A 27313-nucleotide genomic window follows, 5' to 3' on the forward strand; every position below is an offset into this window, starting at 1 on the left:
CGCCAAGTCTAATAAAACACTGCCGTCAGGGGTAATTTCCCAATAGTTTCAAATTGATTTAGCGAGATTAATGCAGTACTTTCCTTCAATGCTTTGGCAAAGGTGCACTCTAAACCCACATTCCTCGCCCAGACAATACTCATATCTTGAGAACCGGACAAATCCAATACAACGATGCCACGTGTTTGCGCAAACATTTCTTCACTTATACAATTTTCGAATAATGGAGAATAACGATCTTGGAATGGCATTGTCAATTCATAGAAGGTTCCGTAGGATTTGTCAAAGGATAAATTGTAGAGTGGAATTCCATTTGATTTACATACAAGCAATGAAAGTCCAAACAGTTCAAATTTATACGGTGAATCTGTTCGTGAGCCAACAGCACTAGCACTTTTTACAAAAGCCAATGCCAAATTTGAAGGAATTTCGCCATTGATAAATGACGAATCGGTATAGGTACGCGTACCTGTAGCAATATGACGTTGATTTGTGATTCTATAAGGCACTAGCAATTTGATATTATTCATAGAGGCTCTTAATTTTTCAATTGCTAAAGCAACAGAACTCATAAGTTGCTGTTTTCGTACATGAAGTATTGCCGTTGTTAGAGAGACTGTCACATCGGGTGCAGCGTCCAGTACTTTTCGCATAACATAATTGGACGGTGCGAGTTGAAATTTTATATCGATCTTTACATTAGGAGGCAGTAATTGAGGCATATTATATATCTCATGGTTTAATTTTCCAACTAAATGTAAATATTTAGTTGTCACCTCTCTAAGAATATTGGTAGTATCAGTATTATATTCCTAACCAAGGGCTTGTCCTCTCAACTGCTTATAAGACATTTGAGTTTTCAACATGAATTGTATATAACTTGTATAATTTGAAAGATTATTGCTCGTGCTGACCAATGTTCCATTTATGTAGACACTTATTTGTCGAAATGAATCGTGTAGTGCACAATTTTCATAAGAAAATCCCTCGGCTGCACTTGGTTTTTAATTTTTAGATTTTTCAACAATGACATTTAAAACTATAAATGTCGAATTCAAATCGATAAAGTAGTCTTCATTGGAATAATTTTGAAAATGTAAATTTTCATAGAGTGGTTGTTGCGGATCAAATTGTTCATAGTGTCCATGTTTTACACTGACATCTACGTTTTCTGCATTCAAAAGATTTACAGATGAGGTGACTGAAGGGTGAGAATCTGTATGAGGTAGGTATGCCATTTTTTCTAGGAAAAATAATCTTTTTTGGATCTTTTTATTTTCTTTGATGCTTTACGCTTCCGGGCTGACTTGAGACTGATAATTGACGGAGTCATTCTCCTCCTTTTTAAACCTTTTCAGCGTTGTTTCAATTGCTCGCCGAGGGATCGTGCGCTCGACCTGAGATTTTTCGAACACTTTCTTGAATATCTTTCCCAGAGCCCTAATCATGTAGGGGACGCAAAAGCCGCTGCAACCGGTGCAATATATTTTTTACCCAAGGGTAGTGCAGAACGAAACAGCTTAACACACCAACTGCCAAAACCGTACTCGGACATTGACAAACGACCCCTATAATAGATCATCCCATGTCCCAACTGTCGTGGTCCATGAGTAGCAGCATAGCAATCAATATCAGGACATACAAACTGATTTCTATTAGCCATTTTAATGATTGAGTCGAAAATGACATGTAATTACAGCCAAACTTTTTTTATTGCTAGAGAATGACCCAATTCACTTCTTAATGTTAACTGACAGAGCTACAAATACGAAGAGTTGACTGGAATGTATTGAAGGTGCTTTATATTGTAGTGATGAATGTGGTCGTTGGAGGTTTTTCGTTCAAGAACACGTAGGAGTGGCACAATGGTATTACTAACTCTTGATCTCTCGACAAAGGATGCATAAAGAAATAAACAACAGTCCGAGGAGAAGGCGGGTGGATACTCTCCAAAAATGACACGATTCATGCTAGTAGCGCTTTCTGCATTTTTATCGTTAATTACATTATGTTGAAAACCAAGAACATCTCTTAGATTATCGTTGAGGATAACATTTTCATTTTCAATGGGTGAACTATTGTAGATTTTACCCTCTTCCTTTAATAATTGAATTGAAAGGTACCATGTTTACGATATGAATTTTTTGTTGATAGCACGACACAATTCATTCATAGTTCCAAACTCCTTATATGATAATGTGGCAAGGGGGTATTCAAATGAATTCATATTTTCAATTACATATTGATCTTTAACGATTGGCCAATCAAGTGGTATAATTTTTATATCGTATGTGCGATCCTTTCTTAGAATAACATATCTATTTTTAAGAATACAATCTACAAGAGCAACTTCATACCTTCCCCCAAATCTAATGGCAGGGGATAGTTTTGTTCAAACATCGCACGTTTGATTCAAATCGTCATAAAGAGGATCGGAAACATTGCAATTGAATGTCACATAAAAACCTTCAGACATTATAAACGTCTTCAACGGGTATCCAGGAATCAAAATCAGAGTTGTATCCTAGCCAGCGAACAAGCAACTGTCGCTTACCCTGGCGATACGAGTTTGTTCAATTTGAAAAATTTCAGTATTTCCAACTGTTTGTAATACATAATCATAAAAACCGCAAAGAATCTCTTCGTCTTTCATATCACGAAGACGATACGTTATAGGGTCAGTATCTAGGATTTTTCACACTTTAAAAAGTTCAGTGGACCACCAGTAATTTCCCTTTTCAAAAATGTTTCTTGTACGAATGATTCGAACAGTATCAACAACATTAAATTCTTTCTTCCCCGCCTTTTCATTAGAATATTGTTTAAGGAAATGTGTATTGTCACTATGATGAACTTCCTGAGGGCTAGCATTGAACAGGGATCGATGAGGATGTTGATTAAAAATCAACATGATATAATCAAAATCATGAATAAATGCAGCCGTATTTTTTAATGTACAATATATTAAAATTAAAAGTCGAATGGTTCGTATTAAGCGTTCAGCCAATGCCACCTTTATGGGACTATGACTATGATAGAGCATTGTATTATTTTTCAATAAAACCTTCTTTACATGAGGATTAAAAAATTCACTTCCACGGTCTGTTTGAATTTTTTAACTGAATCTTGTTCAAAGATGGATTCAATGGGCTCTAGCAACTTCATTGCCTCTCTTTTGACTGCAATGCAACTGCATAAGCATACCGACTAAAAATACATTAGAGGGTAAAAGGCTTTAGTTTTTCGATATTTACGACCTCTAGTCCTATGATTTCGATGTAGAATATAACTGGCTTCTTTTTGAAAATACTCCTTTGTTAGCTTCTTTTTAATTCTAGTAACCTGAGCAAGTGTAGTGGGAGAATTCAAACTTCTTGGTTCACCACTATTTTCTTAAACACCATTCAAAACTTGATCATTTTGACCGTTAAAGTGGTGTGAACCGTCCGCTACCCTTTTGCTTACTAACAGGTGAGTCAATTACTCTTCGCCTTTGTCTAGCTACCGTTGTAAAATTGCCACTGGGTGTGCTATTATTTTCCAAAAAATTTTTGAAATCACCATCTTCTACCTTTAATTTGGTTGATGAACTATGTTCCTTTAATTTCTTCGGAATTTGCTTATTGCTAATAAGACTTTCAGGAAAATTTGACAACTCTAAAAAATTATATAAATGTCCGTCAAAGGATTCTTTTACGATTTCAAAGCAGATCTGATAACAAATCAATTAAATTGAAAGGCTTGCCCTGGATTATAACTTCATTCTTTTTCTCATCAATTTTTTCATTTTCAGTAAGATGCATCAATAGTCGTTTACCTTGTCCACGATAGGATGGAGGCAACGAGTCTAAAACTCTTGTTAATAAATCTTCCTTTTTCGGTGTTTCACTATTTTCAGATTGATTCCAGTAGATTCCCAATCATCACAAAGCCAAGCGTCATTATAGCTTCATTTTTAGTTGGTAAGATTTGATACACAGAAAGCTGATTTTGTCGACCTTTAGACGCCGGAAGTGAATTGTCTGTTTATGAAAATAGGTGACTGCTTGTCTGTCTCTGAGACAGACAAGCAAAATTGCAAATTGTAAAACAGACAAGCAAAAATTGTAAGTTTTCATATGTTTACGATAATTTTTTTCCCTGAATTCAAGAAAAATTAAAAATAAATTTTGTTTACTATAAATCATGACTTTTTACTAGTTTTTACTAAATTCAAGGAAATTTACTAGATCCTCTAAATTTACTAGATTTTTTTTTACTAGATCAAGTAAAATTCTACTGACGGTGGCAACCCTCCCGATTACTTACCCTTAGCGTCTGAAAAGACGTAAATAAATTGAGATGTCAGTAGGACTACTATTAGGGGAAACGGTCTTGATTAGTTGTCATACATGTAACCCTGGAGAATGGAGGATAATTGAAGTCACACATGTACAAAAACTCAATCTTTTAAAAACTGAGAAAAGAAATTATGAAAATATGGAAAGAAAGTAAAAAGGGAAAGTAATTGTGAATGTGTCACAAATTCCAGCGGTTTCTAAATAAGCTATGCTTATAGTGAAGTAGACATGAGTAGTGCTTTTATTCGCCTAGTTGCATGCAGATTTTCAGTTGACAAGTTACTGGCTAAGTATTTGTAGTTATCTTTTGCAGATTACATCCGGGGAAGCTAATTTTAAGCGGGTAAGGAATGCTCGAAGGTAGTCTTGAATCGATGCAATAACGGGCCAAGTTCTAGGCACTCTTGAGTCCCCATTCTCTTAGGACCCTCACTCTTCCTTTGTTTAGTAACAGTATTTCCATTCCAGTTTAGGAGGTTCCTCTTAAATGAAATAGGATAAATTAAATGAAATAAAATTGGGTTAATTTAAAATATTTTATAAAAAAATTTGGGATATATATTTGCACATTAGGGAGGGTGGGGGGTAAAGCATAGCATATATTAAATACGTAACCTAACCTAGGAACCTTTCTCCCTCCTAAACCCAAAAAAAAAACAATTGTTTAAATATTGAGAAACCACGCTTTGGCATCAACTTATCTAGCAAATCACCCGTTGTCCTCTAATGAAATAGCAGTTTGACGGGTTTCGTGACTGGTTTCTTTGATATAGTATATAGCGATGCTTGCATAATGCACCAGAGCCCCGTAATTTATTTAGGCTAAAAAGTAAAGGGCAAAGCATGGCTCAAAAAATCTGAACAAAACTAGCACAAGTCCATACAGATTATACTCCATAAGACATTGATCTTCTGCACTTGAAAAATCAAAAGATACTACCATCTTGGAATGCAACTGCCCTCGTACTACTTTGTTTCCACTAAGTCTTTCTAGCTCGAGTCCATCTTATTGGACTTTTGTTTCATTTTCTATTGCTTTTCTACCGTTCAAAGCTTAGGGTTCTTTAGTAAGTTTATACTCAAATTCTACTATAAAACAGGAATTATACTTGAGTGCTATCTATTTTTCAATTCAGTGTTCTGGCTACATTGTTAGTAACAAGATGGAATTATAAAATTAATCAAGTAAATGACAAACAAAAGGGATAAACACTAATAAAAATAAAGTAAGTAATCATTTACCTGATGAAGTCTTACTGTATTGTTTCTGTGTATTTTGCTCGGGTGATTAAAAATTCAGGTTTTGTGTCCATCTTTGGAGCGAATTTAATAATGTCACAATATAAGTTGTATTATTATTGAAAAAGGGCTTGTTTTTTTTTGTATTTTTGTTAAAGAAATTGAAAAAACAACGAACTCTCCCTCCCTGGATTATGAAGAATACTCTTCCCCTCCCGAGGGCCGTATCCAGAATTTCTCTTTGGAGGAGGGGGCATAAAATGGTTAAAAAAAACTCATAGAAAATTTGTTTAAATGCATTGCGTTTCGTTTTAACGTATAAGAAAAAAATATTGGGGGGGGGGGGGCACTGGATATTACCTAGCCCCTATAATTTTTGTGAATTGACACCATTGATCGTCACCAGTGGTGTCTTTGGAGAAGAGGGGACATTTTTCTTATAATATTTGCTCGGCTCATTTTGAATCCAGTTTTTGTGTTTATGTTTAGAGCAAATTTAATAACATTACAACATAACTTGCATTATTGTCAAGTAGGATATATCAACGTAAATGGCTTTTACGTTGGAAATTGAACTAAATCAAAATTCACTATTTGCATCCAAGGTTGTCAAAAGGGTGTATATATGAAATTTACGGAAAACTTAAGGAAGTTAAGTTGAAACTTTCAGGGTATGTGGAGGGTAATAGTTGCGAACTATTTGTCTATACTCAAGGTTGTAACATGATAGGGGCTGGAATCCCTTCAACCCTATATAAACCAAAAGATTATGCAGATTTTCAACTTATTTATATTTGAATATTTCTCCCCCTACCCATCAATCGAAAGCATTATAGTACAACTTTTGTTAAAAAATTGGGTACTCTTGCATTATGCGGATCTTTCTAAAAAGTCAAGTTTGGTTAATGCTAATGAAATAAAATAAAATAGGATGAATATATAATAGTTTAGAAACAACTTTGGGCTATATATTTGCACATTAGGGGGGGGGGGAAGGGTTAAGCATAGTATATATTAAATACGTAACCTACGTACATTCCCCCTCCCCCTCAACCCCCAAAAAACACAGTTTAATATCGTATACGCAATGAAAACTACGCTATCATTGCCTAGTCTATAGCGGTAAACATGTCGACAACGTGTTTTATCATTGCCTAGTCTATAGTAGTTAACCCGAGAGGCCCGCATAATGCAAGAGTACGAAAATGTGTTGCAAATTTTGTCAAACATATAAATAGAAAGCCAAAATTTGAATTCTTATAGAGAGAAACGAAAAAGATATAGAATACTCTTTTCTTAACCAATGAAAAAGAATATGTGAAATAAAAACTGTCAGAAATTATTATTTTATAAACGACAGAAATCTTTATTAAATAAATAACATTATTTAGCAAGTGATGTAACTAAGTAGGACTTTTTTAATAGTATTTCTTAACAAAGGTATCACGTTATATAGGTACTGTACCGTGTCCTATCTTTCTCTTGTTACGTTTCCCCTATATTTGCGACAATCGTTTTTTATTTGGATTAATTAAAAAAACTTTTTCCACAAAAAAAAGCCAAAGCAGCAATTATGATCTTTCTACGAAAAGTTTATGAAGAGCTTCTTAGAAAAATCATACATCCGAGTACCTCTGAACAGCGTGATGGAAGCTAATACTGAGTTATATCAAATAAGAAAACCAAAAAGTCTTCTGTAAAACTTTATTCTTACTTCTCTATAATAATTTTATGTTTAAAAAGTTCTACAGAAGACTATATCATTCTCCATGTTGAAAGGAAACATATTATTTATAATTAATTTTTCCCACAACTTTTTTCTTTCCACAGTACAGGTCTTTCTCTACCGTGATCTTTCTCTACCTTAAAATCACTTTCTCTTTACTTTCTCTACCTCTGTCCTATCTTTCCCTTGTTACGTTTCCCCTATATTTGGGACAATCGTTTTTTATTTGGATTGTCCCAAATCATTGCTTATATTCAACAAATTTCGTAGGATAGTGTTAAACCGTGACAAACAGTAAGCAAAACTAATCACCTAAATGTTGCAACTCCTTTGGTACATAAAACTTTAAAATCAATAAGATTAATGTAGCTTACTAATTACCATATAATGCAAAACTTAATTCAACGCCTCCTAGCGCAGTTACTTATGCGTACAGGTGAAATCAATGCCGGATAAATCGTATGGAGGCTTGAATATTTTTTTTTTTTTTTTTTTTTTTTTTTTTACAATAAAGTTAAAATCCTTGAAAATAAAATTTATTGATGATGTCAAAAATCGATGCAATCTTATGTATTTTGAAGAAGTTTTTTCTACGTCAAAATGTTCGTGGCTTTGCCAACATACAACATTAAACAAAATTTTAATATAAAAATTTTAAATTAAAATTAGAAGTTAATATTGAACATCAGGGTATTTTTGGGGGGATTTTAAACTAAACAAGAGACATTTCATGCTTTCAGTTTTGTACAAAGGGCGATACCTCAGGAACGGCTAAGGGTACTATGTTGAAATTGTCATGACATGTTCAATGGGAAATTGAACTAAACCAAAATACACTATTTTCAATTTGTTTAATTTTCATTTGCGTGGGGGGTGGGGGGGGGGTCCTTCAGGATCTGTGCACTTCTACCCTGATAGATAAAAAATCTTTTCGTTTTATTTTATTGAAAAAGGGCTTGTTTTCTGTAATTTAGAGTTTTCTGCTAATTATAAATTTTTGATATACTGAGTCATTAAAACAAAGAATATGTTTTTCGTTTCACGTTTTTTGAAAATTTTCCAAAATTCCTGGTAAATAGTCATTTTAATCCTGATTAGTTTCAAATCCTGTTAAAAAAAACTCATATGAGTTTACTATGATTTATTTTCGAAATGCTAAATGTACTCTCAGGCGATTAGGACGTTTTTATTAGAAAGAAAGCACGTTTTTACCATCTAAAAAATAATCTAGAACCTTGATTTGTTAATATGAAAATGTTTCACAACATTTGAATTTATCAAATCATACTTATTTGGCTTTTTAGCTGCCTTGATCATGAAGGAGGTGCACAATTTGCTATGGGGCAGGGCGGACTGCCCCCTCAAGACCCAAGCTTGACCCCCTCTTAGACCTCTGTTTGTCCCCCCCAGCTGTAACTTAGTTTCTGCAAAATATCTTGTCAAAACTAAAATAAGCCTGCATAATTCAAGGATCCAGATAAACAGGTCAGTTTTTTTTTTAGTAGCCTATATCTTTGTCTGATTTTGGCTTTTTGAATGACAATTTTGTCCAAGTCTTGATTGGAAAATTTTCCGTTTACCATTAAAATTTTGAGATAAACTTTGATATTGTGGGAAATGTTTTATACTGTTTTTAAAAATCTAAAGACAAAGTGATAAGTTAATTGAATGTTATATGAGTATTGCAACCGAAATTAAATTTGTGACAAACTCACTAACTTTTATTCTTATAAACTCTTTGACAATCCTTGTTGAGTAATGGCTTCTCGGCCTTTTGGCTAAGATCAAAGTGTAGTATCATTTTTTATCAGCTTAACATATGATACGGTCCCTACATGGGGCCCAGAATGTTAAACTGATTCTTGGAAACCGGTGGGTACGTAGGGGCTTGTCCCGCTCCTTCACGCGCTGGCCCGGTATTGCAGAACATCCGGGATCTGCGTACCCCTCTCGAGGGGAAATTACAATCAATGAACCCTAATCACTGACGTAAAATATGCTTCCCTTATATTGTAGAAACTATGCCTGTTGTTTCCTAGCCCTTAAATATACGAGTATTAAAAAAAAAAATCATCTGAAAAAAACGAAACATTGTTAATAATTTACAAAATTTAATGATAAAAAAGCCAATGACCCCTTGCCATAATCAAATTAAAATCCCCAACCTGGATTCAAGTCCCTATGCATCTTTTTCGAAAATAGTATGGAATTATTAAATGCTGAAATTTAAATTGAACCAAGATTCGAACAGAATTGCTGAAGTGATTGTTTTTGGCCTCAGAGGGCTTGTTTCTGCGGTGAGTTGTTAGTAGTAGTAGTAATGACTAAAGTCCCCTTTGGTTGTTAAGGAGAAGAACTGCCACTTGGTTCTCAGAAATAAAAGTTTCGACCTTTCAGTCATATTGATAACAGAGTGAGAAACCCCTGATTTTCTTTTCTCAAAAAGGTAAACTTGCATTCAAAGGATTAAGATGTTTACATATGAAAACGAAATGGGGCATTGCTATTTTCAAAAATAATTCAGACTTGGTTCATTAATGTCAAAAATTTTGTAAACCTGCATGTGGCTAATAAATTTGAGCTTCTGAGTGGCATTCAAAGAAACGGGATATATGTCGAAAGATATTAGTAAAATGTTAGATTTGAACAAAACATTCTTACCTGGCTGGGGAGCTGCCTTGATCATGAAGGAGGCGCTCCCAGGGTGAGGCCTTTCCATTGCACTTTGGATAGACTAACCCCTGTGATTATCCCGAATGGGGGTAACTTTACAGCGTAATCTTTGGTAGTGAGGGACTGCGTTCGCGCAGACCCCTGTCCACACTCTTTAAAGTTCTGTCCTTTGGCCTTTTTTTTATGTCACATATTTATCAGTTGTAAGGAAAAAGCATACAATTTGATGTTGTTAAGACAATAATGGGACATGTAAAATTGATCATTGGGCCCTTTTGAAAAAATTAATTTCTTGATAAACTTACATGTTTGAAATATTACGGAAGAATTGTGCCTAAAATCCCAAGCATATGAGAGAGTTGGGCTTATACTCTATAGATTCCTGATGCATTTTGTTTTTGAAAATAACGTGTAATTATTAAATACTGATTTTTAAATTGAACTAGGAATCGAACCAAATTGCTGAAATTTAGATTAAGTCACAGAGGCTATTCTTAAAAAGTGAAATGCCCTTGGTCCCCCCACATTTTATCAAGTCAATTGCGTTGGCAACATATCAAACTAAAAATTCCTTCACTACCGCCAAGCTTCTTGGAATATTTAAATAGTGTGGCCTTTTGCTACAGCCCTTGATCGACCTTATACAGAGGCCCTTGATACATTACAATTATTTTTGAGCTTGATAACTGAATATTTATGTTATTTTCTGCGGATGTAGTTTTTGTACCATGTCATTAAAGTTGCCCATGAATTACTGCTCATTGAATATGTTTTCTCATCATATGATTTTTTTTGCCCATATTTACTTGATTGAACATTGAATTCCTTATTGCTTTCAAACCTTGTTAAAACCCGATAAAGATTTACTAGGATTTATTTTTATATACTCAAGTCAACTCTAGCTATTGTCATACCTCTGGCTTCTCCTCATATTGAGTTAATCTTTCGCCTTTTACTAAAGATTACCGTGGGAAGGGGCACTTGATGAGTCTTAAAAAAATTTTGAATGCCGAAAGGTAGACTAGCCTATACTCTTGCAGCATGTTCTAATATTCCAAGATCACTTATCTGACAAGCCCGATTACTTACCCTTAGCGTTTGACGAGACGTAAATGACATAAGAGGTCATTAGGACTACTACTTGAGGAAACGGTCTTGATTAGTGGTCAGACCAGGGCTGCCACCCTGGCCTGGAAGAATTTACTAAATTTAAGAGGAAAAATTTACTAAATCGCATCTGTTTTTACTAAATGCAATAAAAGTTTTTGCGCGTGCGGCTACTGCCGCACGCGCACCATCAAGCATCGATTTTTACTATAGGAGGATAATCAATAGGATTTCCACAATCTTTTTTCCCTTTTATTCTCTGTTCCTCTTTTCTTTCGTTTTTATAGTATGATTGAAAATTCCGGAAACCTATAAGTTCAAAAATTCTTTTTTTTTTATTATTTGGATGTACTGCTGGATAGGCTTCATATTCCAGATGCGGTGTATCCAAGACGTAAAACAATAGTCTGGAATCTTAGATTTTGGAAGTCCTGCTGGTGAAGCCTGGTTTTAAATTTATCAATGGTCTTCAAGTCATAAAATTCAGATATATTGAAAAACTAAAAACAATCAACGAAGAAAAACAGCTACAACTCATATTCACGATATTAATCATATTCACTCATATTCAGGCGATGGAGTGCTTAGATTCTGAGGTGTGTTTGAAAGTGACGGCTTTTGAAATTTGTCACCCAGTTTCTGTTTTAAAGTTTGAAATCCAGACCCCTCAATTTTGCATTCTTAAGAGGAAATTGGCCACTTTTAAAATACTAATTGGGCTGGTCTTTAAATAAGGGATAAGCTGGTTACAAATATTTCTGGCAAATTTTAAAGCAATTAATCTAGGATTTTTTTTTGAACTGTTTTTTTCTGGATTCTCTCTCGTTCGTATTCAAGGGAATAAAAAACCAATACAATCTACGTCCCTTCAAAATGGCAATGACAAAGTCGGCTCCCGGATTATTTGTATAGTCGTGTAAATTAAAAAGTTCAGCACAAATTGCACTAATCCTGCACAAATAGAGAAACCTTACAGAACATACAGTAATTAGTTTAAAAAAAAATAACATTGTGTTAATAGTCTTCGGTCAGGCAAATCACACAAATTGAAAAGTAAGAAGAGAAATATGTAGTCTTAATTAAAAAAAAGTCGCACTTAAAAGGCTTTAATCGTCCTCGGCCTCACCCGATTTTAATGTATCTACTAGTGTCGAATTCTGACTGAAGGGATCTACTTGTTTCCATTTCTTGATAGCCCAAGTCAAATCGCTGGGGATCACCTAGTCATATGAACTGTCTCTCTGCTCCAGCACTTGAATGGAGCTAGCTGCAGAGAGTCAGAAAGAACTTGGGCAATCATGGAAATAGTTCGTTTCCAGCAGCATCTTTAAAAAAAGACAAGGCTAACTAACAAACATAGCAGCTGTTATGAATGTCGAGGAAAATTTTCTGAAAACAAATTAAGCCGGCATACCAGTCCTGATTTTAAATAGTTTGCGTGTTAAAGCGAGTATCAAGAAGAAGCCAAGAGAAATGTATATTTCTAAGCACTAGGGTTGACGCGAAATCGCAAAAATGAGAGCAATAGTAGTCATAATATCTAACGTAATCGAAATCAGATTTTGTAATGAATAGACGCTAATTTTTGTCCCTGAATTCATGGAAAATAGCGAAAGTTTCGTTGAATACAAATCATGACTTTTGACTAGATTTCGGGAAATTGATTAGTTCCCCTAAATTTACTATATCTAGTGAAATCCTACTGACGGTGGCAACCCTGATCCCGCCAGTCACCATCACCATCGAAATAGATCAGTTGCAGTTTGGCAGGAGACGAGCCTACATAGTCATAATGGATAATATGATAGTTCTTTCGGGTTGGCCAATTGTAGAGTTCCATCAAAAACTTTACAAAAGGTAAAACCCTTCAAAAATTGTAAATTTTATGATAAATTTGATGATGAATTCTTCACATTTCGCAAAAAACGCGGGTAATTTTGTACAGTTTTTGAAAACTAAATAGAATATTGTTATTCTTTTGTTGTATAACATAAACAATATTAGATTTTCAAAAATTGAAGTTTAATTTGTTGTCTATTTATTGTAAATTTTTAGTCATAAAAACATTTTATCAAGATAATGAAGAAAGACTAATTAAAGGATTTCCAAAGAAAGAATCAATAAATTAATGCACTAATTGAGGGGTTGACTACTCTCAGTTAAAATGCATAAGTTCTTGTGTTTTAGTGTTTTTGAAAATCAAACGGGGCTCAACAAAATATAATATTTTAAGCTTAAGGATAGTATATAAAATTAAAAGAATATGTTAATTTTGGTGTTACGAGTAAAGTTTTCCGGTTTAAGTTCCAAAAGCTTAGAAAAATAAAAGTAAAAAATAATAAATAAAAGTATGACTCTTATAAGAGATTTGTACGCTGTGGTGAATGCATTAGAAACCTAATGGCCGTGCCATATTATAGTCACACTTGTCGATAGAATCAAATTACGCACGACTACAGCGCCAATTACACACGCCGTTCGTAATTTCTCGAGTTGAACATTGTTCAATTTTCAAGCATAAATTTCGTGACTGGCCAATCAGAGTCAACGTTTAAGGCATACTTTTTGAAGCTAGAAAAGATGGAAACTTAGAACAGTGGTTTTTCTCTCGGAGAGGAATCTGGCAAAAGTTAAGAAGACTTAGCATTATTAGAGAACAGTTGGACACAAATTACTGATGGAGCAAACGCTTTGAACTAATTTCTTGCAATCTTTATTTTTTGCTTTTTAAATACAAGTATGACGCTAAAATCAAGAAAATGGGCATGTCACTCATGATATTTGGCTTTCTTTATGGATAGATGTGAATATGGTGTGGCACGGGCATAAGTAGAACCCAAGCCTCATCTGACATTCTTTTTCTGACACATATTAAAATTACTTCTCATTTCTATGTGATGTTTCTAGTGGTTTGGTCTCCTTTTCGGTTCTTAACGGTGCTGTCACACTACATCATTTAACATTTCCCACTAGCATTACTCGAGACTACGCTTTGTTGTGTAACTTATTGGAGCAAGTTTTTGTCTGTAACATGGCACTATCAAATAGACTAAACCCCTACATCAAATTTTACATTATGGAGGTCTTCATTGCGTTACGGAACAGTCAACAGAATTACGTTAGGTTACGGAACATGTCTTTGAGGTTTTACTCCCAAGCCAAAGACGGTTGGGGGGAGGAGGTTTATTTTAAATTTGGGTTGAATAAAGAGGATTTGGAGAATTTGTTGTTGATAAGAGGGGACAGTTTGGATTTAGGTGACAGAAGGAAATTGTTGGGAAAGTTTAGGCTGGTGGCTGGTCCTTACTTTTGCTCAATGTTTGGATGTTTGAATGATAACTTATTTCATTTTGTATCCGAGTGTGAAGAGCTGTCTGAGTTGTGGAATGAATGTTTTGGACGAATGTTTGGGAGTGAATGCTGGTTAATTGAGTGGATGGCTGAGAGCAACGCATGTGCTATTAAACAGTTGTGTACGTTTCTTCGTTTAGGGATTAAACATAGGGAATTATGTTTTAGGGGCATTTCTGTGACAAGCCCTCTGACATCTTGACACACCCTCACTGGTTTCTGTGACAGCTCTGGAAAAAATCCCGCAATAGCCCCGTCCCTTTACCTATGACAAACCCTCTGACGTCACGGTACACACCCTTTTGTTTTTCTATGACACACCCCTGTGTACTTCAAGCGCAGCCCTCTGACGTTACGGAAGCCATAGGAAAAATAGTATTGGATTTGAAGCACCTATTATGTCATCTGACACACCCCTTTGAATTTTTATGACAAGCCCTCTGACGTCACAGAAGCCATAGGAAAAATAGTATTGGATTTCTAACACATGTGACGTCATGTGACATATTCCTTTTCCGAGCATACCTTGTTTCTAGGCAAATCATGTCTAGACGCATCCCAAGGTACTAGAAGCTATTTTTATTGATCGAGAATCAGTTTCTTTCTTGAAGTGCGAGTGTCAACATCAAATGGATGCTTATGCACTATTGAATATTGAAAGTGTTGATGAAACGAGACCTAGTACGCTTAAGGTGGTGATGGAAATTACAAAGGGTTCTCGACTAATCCTAGAATGAGACAAGATGTATGGCGGATATGTTATAAAATTAAGCAAATTCAAATGTGAAGAACAATTGTGCTTTGCGGATATAGTAAAAATAGTACGTACACAGAGACCACAAGATGGATTAAATGTGCTGGTGAAATATATTGAAGAGAACAGTTTATAGAAAGCGGTTAGTCTGTTTTTGGTAGTGAGATTGTTAAAATGGATGGATTTGAGAATCAGAAAATCTTACGTAATCTAGTAAAATTAGAAAAATGGTCAGTTTTAGATGATGACTTGCTTGAATTATCTCTTCAAAGAAAGCTTCTCGAGATATGCTTAACGATATAATGTGAACTGCTTCCCCATCTTTGGACTATGAAACTTTATCGTCGTAGACCCCAAGTTCTTACTCGATTTATAGATGTTTTAATCGAGAAAAAACAAAATGAAATTGTGGTTTTGCTCTTAGCCACTACTTAGACGGCCATTTTGTAACACTCCTAGGAGACATTTTTGTTGTTTGAGAGTCAGTTTCTTTCTGGAAGTGAGAGTGTCAACATCGGAAAATGTTTACACATGCTTGTATACTTATTTTGTAAGTATTACCATTCTTCTTGTATACTTTGGGCCGCTGGTCATCCTGTGAGAATTGAACATTTGCTGACGACTATAATGAATAGTGTAAATTATGCAATCCATGCAGATTACATAGGGAATATGCAGTGAAAATTCATATTATAGAGGTAGTAAAGAGTATTTTCAACTAGAAAGTCGTTCAATCGAGGATTTTCGCAATAAATCTTGAGGAATTACATGTCAGTATGTCGACGACGTCTCAAAATAAACATAATAGGGCATGAAAACTACAGCTTTTCGTTGATAAGCTTTGTACCCACTTTCAATTTTGAATAACAGATTTTCCACTCTACTCAAGGAAATTTTTAATATGAGGTGTGTAGAATGTATACGGTAAGCCAAGCGGATCAAAAAATTCTATATTGCTTCTTGTTTGAAAGATGCATAAAAAAATGCCCTGTCTTTACACTGAATGGACTGCTATTAACAATAACTAGGGTATTGACAACATGTTGAATATGGTCCAGGAAATCTGTTGGTATTCAATAGGAATTATGCAATAGGATTTATATTTCGACATGCAGGGGTCCATGTTAAATACATCGATTATTTGATTCGTGTTCATGGCGCCATGTCTAGTAGAACACTGCCGTCAGGGGTAATTTCCCAATAGGTTTCAAATGGATTTAGCGAGATTAATGCAGTACTTTCATTCAATGCTTTGGCAAAGGTGCACTCTAAACCCACATTCCTCGCCCAAACAATACTCATATCTTAAGTACCAGACAAATCTAATACAATAATGCCATGTGGTTTCGCAAACATTTCTTCACGTATACCATTTTCAAATAATTGCGAATCTCGGTCTTGGGATTGAATTGTCAATTCCTATAGGGTCCTGCAGGATTTATCAAAGAATAAATTGTAGAGCGGCATTTCATTTGATTTACATATAAGCAAGGAAATTCCAAACAGTTCAAATTTGGACGGTGAATCTGTTCGTGAGCCAACAGCACTAGCACTTTTTAAAAAAGCCAATGCCAATTTTGAAGGAATTTTGCCATTGATAAATGACGAATCGGTATAGGTACGTGTACTTATAGAAATATGACGTTGATTTGTGATTGTATAAGGCACGAGCAATTTGATATTATTCATAGAGGCTCTTAATTTTTCAATTGCTAAAGCAACAGAACTCATAAGTTGCTGTTTTCGTACATGAAGTATTGCCGTTGTTAGAGAGACTGTCACATCGGGTGCAGCGTTCAGTACTTTTCGCATAACATAATTGGACGGTGCGAGTTGTGGTTTTATATCAATCTTTTCATTAGGAGGCAGTAATTGAGGCATATTAAATATCTCATGGTTTAGTTTTCCAACTAAATGTAAATCTTTAGTTGTCACCTCTCTAAGAATATTAGTAGTATCAGTATTTGTTTTATATTCCTAACCAAGGGCTTGTCCTCTCAACTGCTTATAAGACATTTGACTTATCAACATGAATTGTATATAACTTATATAATTTGAAAGATTATTGCTCGTGCTGACCAATGTTCCATTTATGTAGACACTTATTTGTCGAAATGAATTGTGTAGTGCACAATTTTCATAGGAAAACCCCTCGGCTGCACTTGGTTTTTAATTTTAAGATTTTTCAACAATGACATTTAAAACTATAAATTTCGAATTCAAATCGATAAAGTAGTCTTCATTGGAATAATTTTGAAAATGGAAATTTTCATAGAGTGGTTGTTGCGGATCAAATTGTTCATAGTGTCCATGTTTTACACTGACATCTACGTTTTCTGCATTCAAAAGATTTACAGATGAGGTGACTGAAGGATGAGAATCTTTATTAGGTAGGTATGCCATTTTTTCTAGGAAAAATAATCCTTTTTGGATCTTTTTATTTTCTTTGATGCTTTACGCTTCCGGGCTGACTTGAGACTAATGATTGAAGGTGTCATTCTCCTTCTTTTTAAACCTTTTTCGCGTTGTTTCAATTGCTCGCCGAGGGATCGTGCGCTCGACCTGAGATTCTGCGAAACACTTTCTTGAATATCTTTCCCAGAGCCCTAATCATGTAGGGGACGCAAAATCCGCTGCAACCGGTGCAATATATTTTTTACCCAAGGGTAGTGCAGAACGAAACAGCTAAACACACCAACTGCCGAAACCGTACTCGGACATTGACAAACGACCCCTATAATAGTCCATTCCATGTCCCAACTGTCGTGGGCCATGAGTAGCAGCATAGCAATCAATATCAGGACATACAAACTGATTTCTATTAGCCATTTTAATGATTGAGTCGAAAATGACATGTAATTACAGCCAAACTTTTTTTATTGCTAGAGAATGACCCAATTCACTTCTTAATGTTAACTGACAAAGCTACAAATACGAAGAGTTGACTGGAATGTATTGAAGGTGCTTTATATTGTAGTGATGAATGTGGTCGTTGGAGGTTTTTCGTTCAAGAACACGTAGGAGTGGCACAATGGTATTACTAACTCTTGATCTTTCGACAAAGGATGCATAAAGAAATAAACAACAGTCCGAGGAGAAGGCGGGTGGATACTCTCCAAAAATGACACGATTCATGCTAGTAGCGCTTTCTGCATTTTTACCGTTAATTACATTATGTTTAAAACCAAGCACTTCTCTTAGATTATCGTTGAGAATAACCTTTTCATTTTCAATGGGTGAACTAATGTAGATTTTGCCCTCTTCCTTTGAATAATTGAATTGAAAGGTACCATGTTTACGATATGAATTTTTTGTTGATAGTACGACACAATTCGTTCATAGTCCCAAACTCTTTATATGATTATGCGACAAAGGGATAATCAAATGAGTTCATATTTTCAACTACATATTGATCTTTAATGATTTGCCAATCGTGTGGTTTAATTTTTATATCGAATGTGCGATCCTTTCTTAGAATATCATATCTATTTCTAAAAGTTCCATCTACAAAAACAATATCATACCGTCTCTCAATTTCATCAACGGGGAAGATTTTTGTCCAAAAACCCCACGTTTTATTCAAATCGTCATAAAGAGGATCGGAAACATTGCAATTGAATGTCACATAAAAACCTTCAGACATTATAAACGTCTTCAACGGGTATCCAGGAATCAAAATCAGAGTTGTATCCTAGCCAGCGAACAAGCAACTGTCGCTTACCCTGGCGATACGAGTTTGTTCAATTTGATAAATTTCAGTATTTCCAACTGTTCGTAATACATAATCATGAAAATCGCAAAGAATCTCTTCGTCTTTCATATCACGAAGACTATACGTTATAGGTTCAGTATCTAGGATTTTTCACACTTTAAAAAGTTCGGTGGACCACAAGTAATTTCCCTTTTCAAGAATGTTTCTTGTACGATTGATTCGAACAGTTTTACAAACATTAAATTTTTTCTTCCCCGCCTTTTCATTTGAATATTGTTTAAGGAAATGTGTACTGTTACTATGATGAACATCCTGAGGGCTGGCATTGAACAGGGATTGACGAGGACGTTGATTAAAAATCAACATGATATAATCAAAATCATGAATAAATGCAGCCGTATTTTTTAATGTACAATATATTAAAATTAAAAGTCGAATGGTTCGTATTAAGCGTTCAGCCAATGCCACCTTTATGGGACTATGACTATGATAGAGCATTGTATTATTTTTCAATAAAACCTTCTTTACATGAGGATAAACAAATTCACTTCCACGGTCTGTTTGAATTTTTAAACTGAATCTTGTTCAAAGATGGATTCAAAGGGGTCTAGCAACTTCATTGTCTCTCTTTGACTGCAATGCAACTGCATAAGCATACCGACTAAAAACACATTAGAGGGTAAAAGGCTTTAGTTTTTCGAACATCACGACCTCTAGTCCTATGATTTCGATGTAGAATATAACTGGCTTCTTTTTGAAAATACTCCTTTGCTAGCTTCTTTTTAATTCCTGTAACCTTAGCAAGTGTACTGGGAGAACTTAAACATCCTGGTTCGCCAATATTTTCTTACACATCTTTCAAAACTTGATCTAGTTTGACCGTAAAAGTGGTGTGAATCGTCCGCTACCCTTTTGCTTACTACCAAGTGAATCAATTGGTCTTCGCTTTTGTCTAGCTACCGTTGTAAAATTGCCACAAGGTGTACTATTATTTTCCAAGAAAGATTTAAAATCATCAACTTCTACCTTTAATTTAGTTGATGGACTATGTTCTTTTAATTTCTTTAGAATTTGCTTATTGCTGATAAGACTTTTAGGAAAATTTGACGACTCTAAAAAATTATATAAATGTCCGTCAAAGGATTCTTTTACGATTTCAAAGCAGATCTGATAACAAATCAATTAAATTGAAAGGCTTGCCCTGGATTATAACTTCATTCTTTTTCTCATCAATTTTTTCATTTTCAGTAAGATGCATCAATAGTCGTCTACCTTGTCCACGATAGGATGGAGGCAACAAGTCTAAAACACTTGTTAATAAATCTTCTTTTTTCGGTGTTTCACTATTTTCAGATTGATTCCAATAGATTCCCAATCATCACAAAGCCAAGCGTCATTACAGCTTCATTTTTAGTTGGTAAGATTTGATACACAGAAAGCTGATTTTGTCGACCTTTAGACGCCGGAAGTGAATTGTCTGTTTATGAAAATAGGAGACTGCTTGTCTGTTTCTGAGACAGACAAGCAAAATTGTAAATTGTAAAACAGACAAGCAAAAATTGTAAGTTGTCATATGTTTACGATAATTTTTTTTCCTGAATTCAAGAAAAAAAAATTGTTTACTATAAATCATGACTTTTTACTAGTTTTTACTAAATTTAAGGAAATTTACTAGATCCTCTAAATTTACTAGATTCTTTTTTTTACTAGATCTAGTAAAATTCTACTGACGGTGGCAACCCTGCCGATTACTTACCCTTGGCGTTTGACGAGATGTAAATGACATGAGAGGTCAGTGGGACAACTACTTGAGGAAACGGTCTTGATTAGTGGTCAGACAAGTAACCCTGGAAAATGGAGGATAATTGAAGTCATACATGAACAAAAATTCAATCTTTTCAAAAATGAAAAAAAAATTGTGGAATTATGGACAGATAGCAAAAAGGGACAGTAATTGTGAAATGTGGCACAACTTCCAGGGGTTTCTAAATAAGCTATGTTTATAGTGAAGTAGACATAAGTAGTGCTTTTATTCGCCTAGTTGCATGCAGCTTTTCAGTTGACAAGTTACTGGCTAAGTATTTGTAGTTATCTTTTGCAGATTACATCCGGGGAAGCTAATTTTAAGCGGGTAAGAAATGCTCGAAGGTACTCTTGGCTCGATGCAATAACGGGCCAAGTTCTAGGCGCTCTTGAGTCCCCATTCTCTTAGGACCCTCACTCTTCCTTTGTCTAGTAACAGTATTTCCATTCCAGTTTAGGAGGTTCCTCTAAGATGAAATAGGATAATTGAAATGAAATAAAATTGGATGAATATATAATAGTTTAGAAACAAATTTGGGCTGTATATTTGCACATTAGGGAGGGTGGGGGGTAAAGCATAGCAAATATTAAATACCTAGCCTAACCAAGGTACCTTTCTCCCTCCTAAACCCCCCAAAAAAACAATTGTTTAAATATTGAGAAACCACGCTTTGGCATCAACTTATCTAGCAAATCACCCGTTGTCCTCTAATGAAATAGCAGTTTGACGGGTTTCGTGACTGGTTTCTTTGATATAGTATATAGTGATGCTTGCATAATGCACCAGAACCCCGTAATTTATTTAGGCTAAAAAGTAAAGGGCAAAGCATGGCTCAAAAAATCTGAACAAAACTAGCACAAGTCCATACAGATTATACTCCATAAGACATTGATCTTATACACTTGAAAAATAAAAAGATACTACCATCTTGGAATGCAACTTCCTCGTACTACTTTGTTTCTAGTAAGTCTTTCTAGCTCGAGTCCATCTTATAGGACTTTTGTTTCATTTTCTATTGCTTTTCTACCGTTCAAAGCTTAGGGTTCTTTAGTAAGTTTATACTCAAATTCTACTATAAAACTGGAATTATACTTGAAGGAAATCTATTCTTCAATTCAGTGTTCTGGCTACATTGTTAGTAACAAGATGGTGTTATAAAATTAATCAAGTAAATGACAAACAAAAAGGATAAATACTAATAAAAATAAAGTAAGTAATCATTTACATGATGAAGTTTTACTGTATTGTTTCTGTGTATTTTGCTCGGGTGATTAAAAATTCAGCTATTGTGTCCATCTTTAGAGCAAATTTAATAATGTCACAATATAAGTTGTATTATTACCAAGTAGCATGAGTGAATACCAGTTGCTTCAATGGGGAGGTCTGATTTTCCTGCAAGATTTTGTTCTCATTCCCCCTTCCAGATTCAAGAAAGTCTTTTTGTGGATTATTATTGAAAAGGGGCTTGGTTTTTTTTTGTATTTTTCTTAAAGAAATTGGAAAAACAACGAACTTTCCCTCCCTGGATTATGAAGAATACTCTTCCCCTCTCCAGGGCCGTGTCTAGAATTTCTCTTCGGAGGGGGGAATAAAATGGTTAAGATAACTCATCAAAAATTTGTTTAAATGCATTGCGTTACGTTTTAACGTATTAGTCAAAAATACCGGGGGGGGGGGGCGGGGGGCACTTGAGAGTACCGAGCCTCTATACTTTTTTTGAATTGACACCATTCATCGTCACCAGTGGTGTCGTTGGGGAAGAGGGGACATTTTTCATGTAATATTTGCTCGGCTCATTTTGAATCCAGTTTTTGTGTTTATGTTTAGAGCAAATTTAATAACATCACAACATAACTTGCATTATTGTCAAGTAGGATAAATCAACGTAAATGGTTTTTACGTTGGAAACTGAACTAAATCAAAATTCACTATTTGCATCTAAGGTTGTCAAAAGGGTGTATAGGTGATATTTACGGAAAACTTAAGGAAGTTAAGTTGAAACTTTCAGGGTATGTGGAGGGAAATAGTTGCGAACTATTTGTCTATACTCAAGGTTGTAACATGATAGGGGCCTATAGAAACCAAAAGATTAAGCAGATTTTCAACTTATTTATGTTTGAATATTTCTCCCCCTACCCATCAATCGAAAGCATTATTGTACAATTTTTGTTAAAAAATTGGGTACTCTTGCATCATGAGGGCCTTTCTAAAAAGTCAAGCTTGGTTAATGCTAATGAAATAAAATAGGATGAATATATAATATTTTAGAAACAACTTTGGGCTATATATTTGCACATTAGAGGGGGGGGAAGCATAGCATATATTAAATACGAACCCTAACCTAGGTACCTTTCCCCCTCCCTGAACCCCAAAAAACACAGTTTAATATCGTATACCCAAAGAAAACCACGCTATCATTGCCTAGTCTATAGCGGTAAACATGTCGAAAACGGGTTTTATCATTGCCTACTCTATAGTAGTTAACCTGAGAGGCCCGCATGATGCAAGAGTACCAAAAATTGTTGCAAAATTTGTCAAACATATAAATAGAAAGCCAAAATTTGAATTCTTATATAGAGAAACGGAAAAGATCAAAAATATTCTTTTCTTAACCAATGAAAAAGAATATGTGAAATAAAAACTGTCAGAAATTGTTATTTTATAAATGACAAAAATCTTTATTAAATAAATAACATTATTTAGCTAGTGATGTAACTAAGTAAGACTTTTTTAATAGTATCATAAGCAGCGCGCTAGCGCTGCCTAGGTAAAGAACGATGTGGGCACAATGTGTTTTTTTCGCCATACCCGGGCACTTCGTATCGAAGGAGTTGTCGTAGAAACTTCGAAAAGGGTTCATTCGATTGGAAATTGCAGTGGCTAGAGCCCTTTTTAACAGTCGAAAGTGATTGGAGGGCAACTAGCCCCCTCCCACGCCCATCATTCCCCCAAACACATCCAATCAAAATTTTGAAATTGCCATTTTGTTCAGTGTAGTTGATTTCCTGACAGAAAATGTGTTTTTGAGGAGGACACTCCCCAATAACTCTCAGGGCAAGGGTTTTAAGTTATGCCCTGGGGGCATATAAGGTTTTTATAGAAGGTGTTGTCGTAGAAACTTCAAAATAGGCTCATTCGATTGGAAATTCGAAGGGCATGTACCCATTTTAATATTCAAAAGTGATTGGAGGGCAACTATCCCCCCCAAACGCCCATCATTCCCCCAAACACATCTGATCAAAATTTTGAGATAGCCATTTTGTTCAGCGTAGTTGCTTTCCAGATAGAAAATATGTTTTTGAGGAGGACACTCCCCAACAACCCTCAGGGCAAGGGTTTTAAGTTAGGCCCTGGTGGTATGTAAGATTCTTATAGAAGGCGTTGTCGTAGAAACTTCAAAAATGCTCATTAGATTGGAAATTCAAAGATCTAGTGCCCTTTTTAATAGCTGAAAGTGATTGGAGGGCAACAAGCCCCCCCCCACCCACGCCCATCATTTCCCCAAACACATCCAATAAAAATTTTGAAATAGCCATTTTGTTCAGCATAGTTGATTTCCAGAAAGAAATTATGTTTTTGAGGAGGACACCCCCCCCCACAGCCCTCAGGGCACGGATTGTAAGTTATGCCCTGGGGGCATATAAGGTTTTTAAAGAAGGTGTTGTCGTAGAAAATTCAAAAAAAGCTCATTCGATTGGAAATTCAAAGGGATAGTGCCCTTTTTAATAGTCGAAAGTGATTGAAGGGCACCAATCCCCCCCCACACCTATCCTTCCCCCAAACACATCCAATAAAAATTTTGAGATATCCATTTTGTTCAGCGTAGTTGATTTCCCAATAGAAAACATATTTTTGAGGAGGACACTCCCCCACAATCCTCAGGGTAAGGATGATAAGTTATGCACTGGGGGCATATAAGTTTTTTACTGAAATCTTTGTCGTAGAAACTTGAAAAAGATCTCATTCGATTTGAAATTCAAAGGGTTAGAGCCTTTTTTAATGGTAGAAAGTGATTTGAGGGCAACCAACCCCTCTAACCTAACATAAACCAGAGACGACACACATACAGAGACGACACACGCACAGAGACGACACACACACAGAGACGACAAACACACAGAGACGACACACACACAGAGACGATACATACACATAGACAACACACAGAGAGACTATACACACACAGAGACGACACACACACAGAGACGACAAACACACAGAGACGACACACACACAGAGACGACACACACATAGAGACAACACGCACATAGAGACGACACACAGACAGAGAGACGACACACACACAGAGACGACACACACATAGAGAGACGACACATAGAGATAATACACATAGAGATAAGGTTTTTACTGAAATCTGTCATAGAAACTTGAAAAAGGGCTCATTCGATTTGAAATTCAAAGGGCTAGTACCCTTTTTAATACTCGAAAGTGATTTGAGGGCGATTATCCCCCCTCTCACGCCCACCTTTTCCCCAGGCACTCCCCCACAACCCTCAGTACAAAGATTATAAGTTATGCCCGGGGGGCATATAAGGTTTTTATTGAAATATTTGTCGTAGAAAATTAAAAAGGGCTCACTTAATTTGAAATTATAAGGGCTAGTAACCTGTTGAATAGTCGAAAGTGATTTGAGAGCAACTAGCCCCCTCTCACGCCCACTTTTTCCCCAAACACATCCAATGAAAATTTTTAGATAACCATTTTATTCAACATAGTTCAAAGTCTTGGAAATTAAGTCTTTAAGGATGACAACCCCTCCCCCCAGAGCCCTCAGGGCAAGGGTCGTAAGTTATGCCCTGGGGGCATATAAAGTTTTTATTGAAAGCGTTGTCGTAGAAACTTCAAAAGGACTCATTCAATTGGAAATTGAAAGGGCTAGTGCCTTTTTTAATAGTTGAAAGTGATTAGATAGTGACTAACGCCCCTCTCACGCCCACCATTTTCTCAATTACATCAAATCAAAATTTTGAGATATCCATGTTGTTCAACGTAGTTAAAAGTTCTGGAAATTAGGTCTTTTAGGATGATAACCCCCTCAGAGCCCTCAGTACAAGGGTTGTAAGTTATGCCCTGGGGGCATTCAAGTTTATATCGAAAGTTTTTATAGAAATTTCAAAAAGGGCTCATTTGATTGGAAATTGAAATTGCTCTTTTTAATAGTCAAAAGTGAGTGGAGAGTAATTAACCCCCTCTTACGCCCCCCATTTCCCCAAAAACATTCAATCAAAGTTTAGAGATAGTCAGGTTGTTCAACATAATTGAAAGTTCTGGAAATTATACATTTAAGGATGACAGACCCCCCAGAGGCCCATGTGCAAAGGTTGTAGTTTATGCCCTGGGGGCATATAAGATTTTATAGATAGAGTTGTCGTAAAAATTCAAAAGGGGCTCATTCAATTTAAAATTGCGAGGGATAGTGCCATTTGTAATAGTCGAAAGTGATTGGAACTAAGCTCCCTCTTACGCCCACCAGTCCTGTAAACCCATCCAATCAAAATTTTAAAATAGTCATTTTGTTCAACGTAGTAGAAAGTTCTGGAAATTAGGTCAATGAGAATGATCTTAGCGTAAGGGTTGTAATTTATGCCCTGGGGGCATTTAAGGTGTTTATAGAAAGCATTTTCGATTTCAAAAAGGCTTATTGGATTGGAAATCAAAAGGGCTAATGCCCCTTTTGATGGTCAAAAGTGAATGGAAGGTGTGACATTTTGATAGTACAGGTCAAAGTGTGTACAACGTATTATTTTTTGTTGTTGTTTAGACCAGGGCACTTCGTATCGAAGGAGCTGTCGTAGAAACTTCGGAATGGGCTCATTCGATTGAAAAGAGAAAGGACTAATGTCCATTTTAATAGTCGAAAGTGATTGGAGGGCAACTAGTCCCCCTTCCACTCCCACCTTCCCATTTGCCCATTATGTTTATAGACTAAATGTTATCTTAAGATTAAATCAAATAGTCTGTGTTAATGTTAAACCTCTAAAAGGCCTATCAGTAACAACCAAAAAACGACTGAAGGTATAATGTATAAACTTTTGAGGTTACCTCTGCTTCTACTATTTAACGAAACTAAAGTACTCTTAGTGTATCTAAATTATCAAAGAAAGTAAACAGATTTTTTTGCGAATGGTATCAAGTTTTCCATTTCAGTTCAACTAGAGGAGGTATGAAACTAAATTAAACGGTATTATTTGTGTCCAGATTTTTAAAAGGGTGTGTGTTGTTAAAAATTGCTGAAAATTTTTCTCCACTATACAGATAGCAGGCCAAACTATAAACTATTAAAAAACGATAAGATTTTAAGTATTATTTTATATTTCCCTGAAGAGACTATGTCAATATAAAACGAACAAAAATTAATTAAAAAAACTTTTTCAACAAAATAAGTTTTTCAAAGAAAAGTAAAGAACTCCATTAAACAAAAAAAGAGCAAAAATATAATCAAACAATCTACCAAGCGTGAAACTACCACAAATGAGCACCAATAAATATATAAAACCCAAAACGAACCTAAATTACAATAAATAATCGAGTCAAACTCAAAACGAGCTAAAATTAATATAAGTTGTGCGCAAACCCCCTGCGTCTT

At 35.4% G+C, this 27313-nt stretch overlaps 2 non-coding genes and 1 pseudogene across 2 annotated transcripts; all 3 read left to right on the top strand.

Annotated features, from left to right (window-relative positions):
• Positions 1 to 9063: 9063 nt before the first annotated feature.
• On the top strand, positions 9064 to 9255 carry LOC148951917 (U2 spliceosomal RNA). Its single transcript, XR_016141843.1, has one exon. It is a non-coding gene; the product is annotated as a U2 spliceosomal RNA (small nuclear RNA).
• Positions 9256 to 9958: 703 nt separating this feature from the next.
• LOC148951918 (U1 spliceosomal RNA) lies at positions 9959 to 10122 on the top strand. Its single transcript, XR_016141829.1, has one exon. It is a non-coding gene; the product is annotated as a U1 spliceosomal RNA (small nuclear RNA).
• A 767-nt stretch (positions 10123 to 10889) lies between these two features.
• LOC148951919 (U5 spliceosomal RNA) lies at positions 10890 to 11006 on the top strand (annotated as a pseudogene).
• Positions 11007 to 27313: the final 16307 nt, after the last annotated feature.

The sequence above is a fragment of the Artemia sp. Qi Xiang Cuo genome, chromosome 5 (assembly GCF_049724085.1).
Source record: "Artemia sp. Qi Xiang Cuo chromosome 5, ASM4972408v1, whole genome shotgun sequence".
NCBI lineage: Eukaryota > Metazoa > Arthropoda > Branchiopoda > Anostraca > Artemiidae > Artemia > Artemia sp. Qi Xiang Cuo.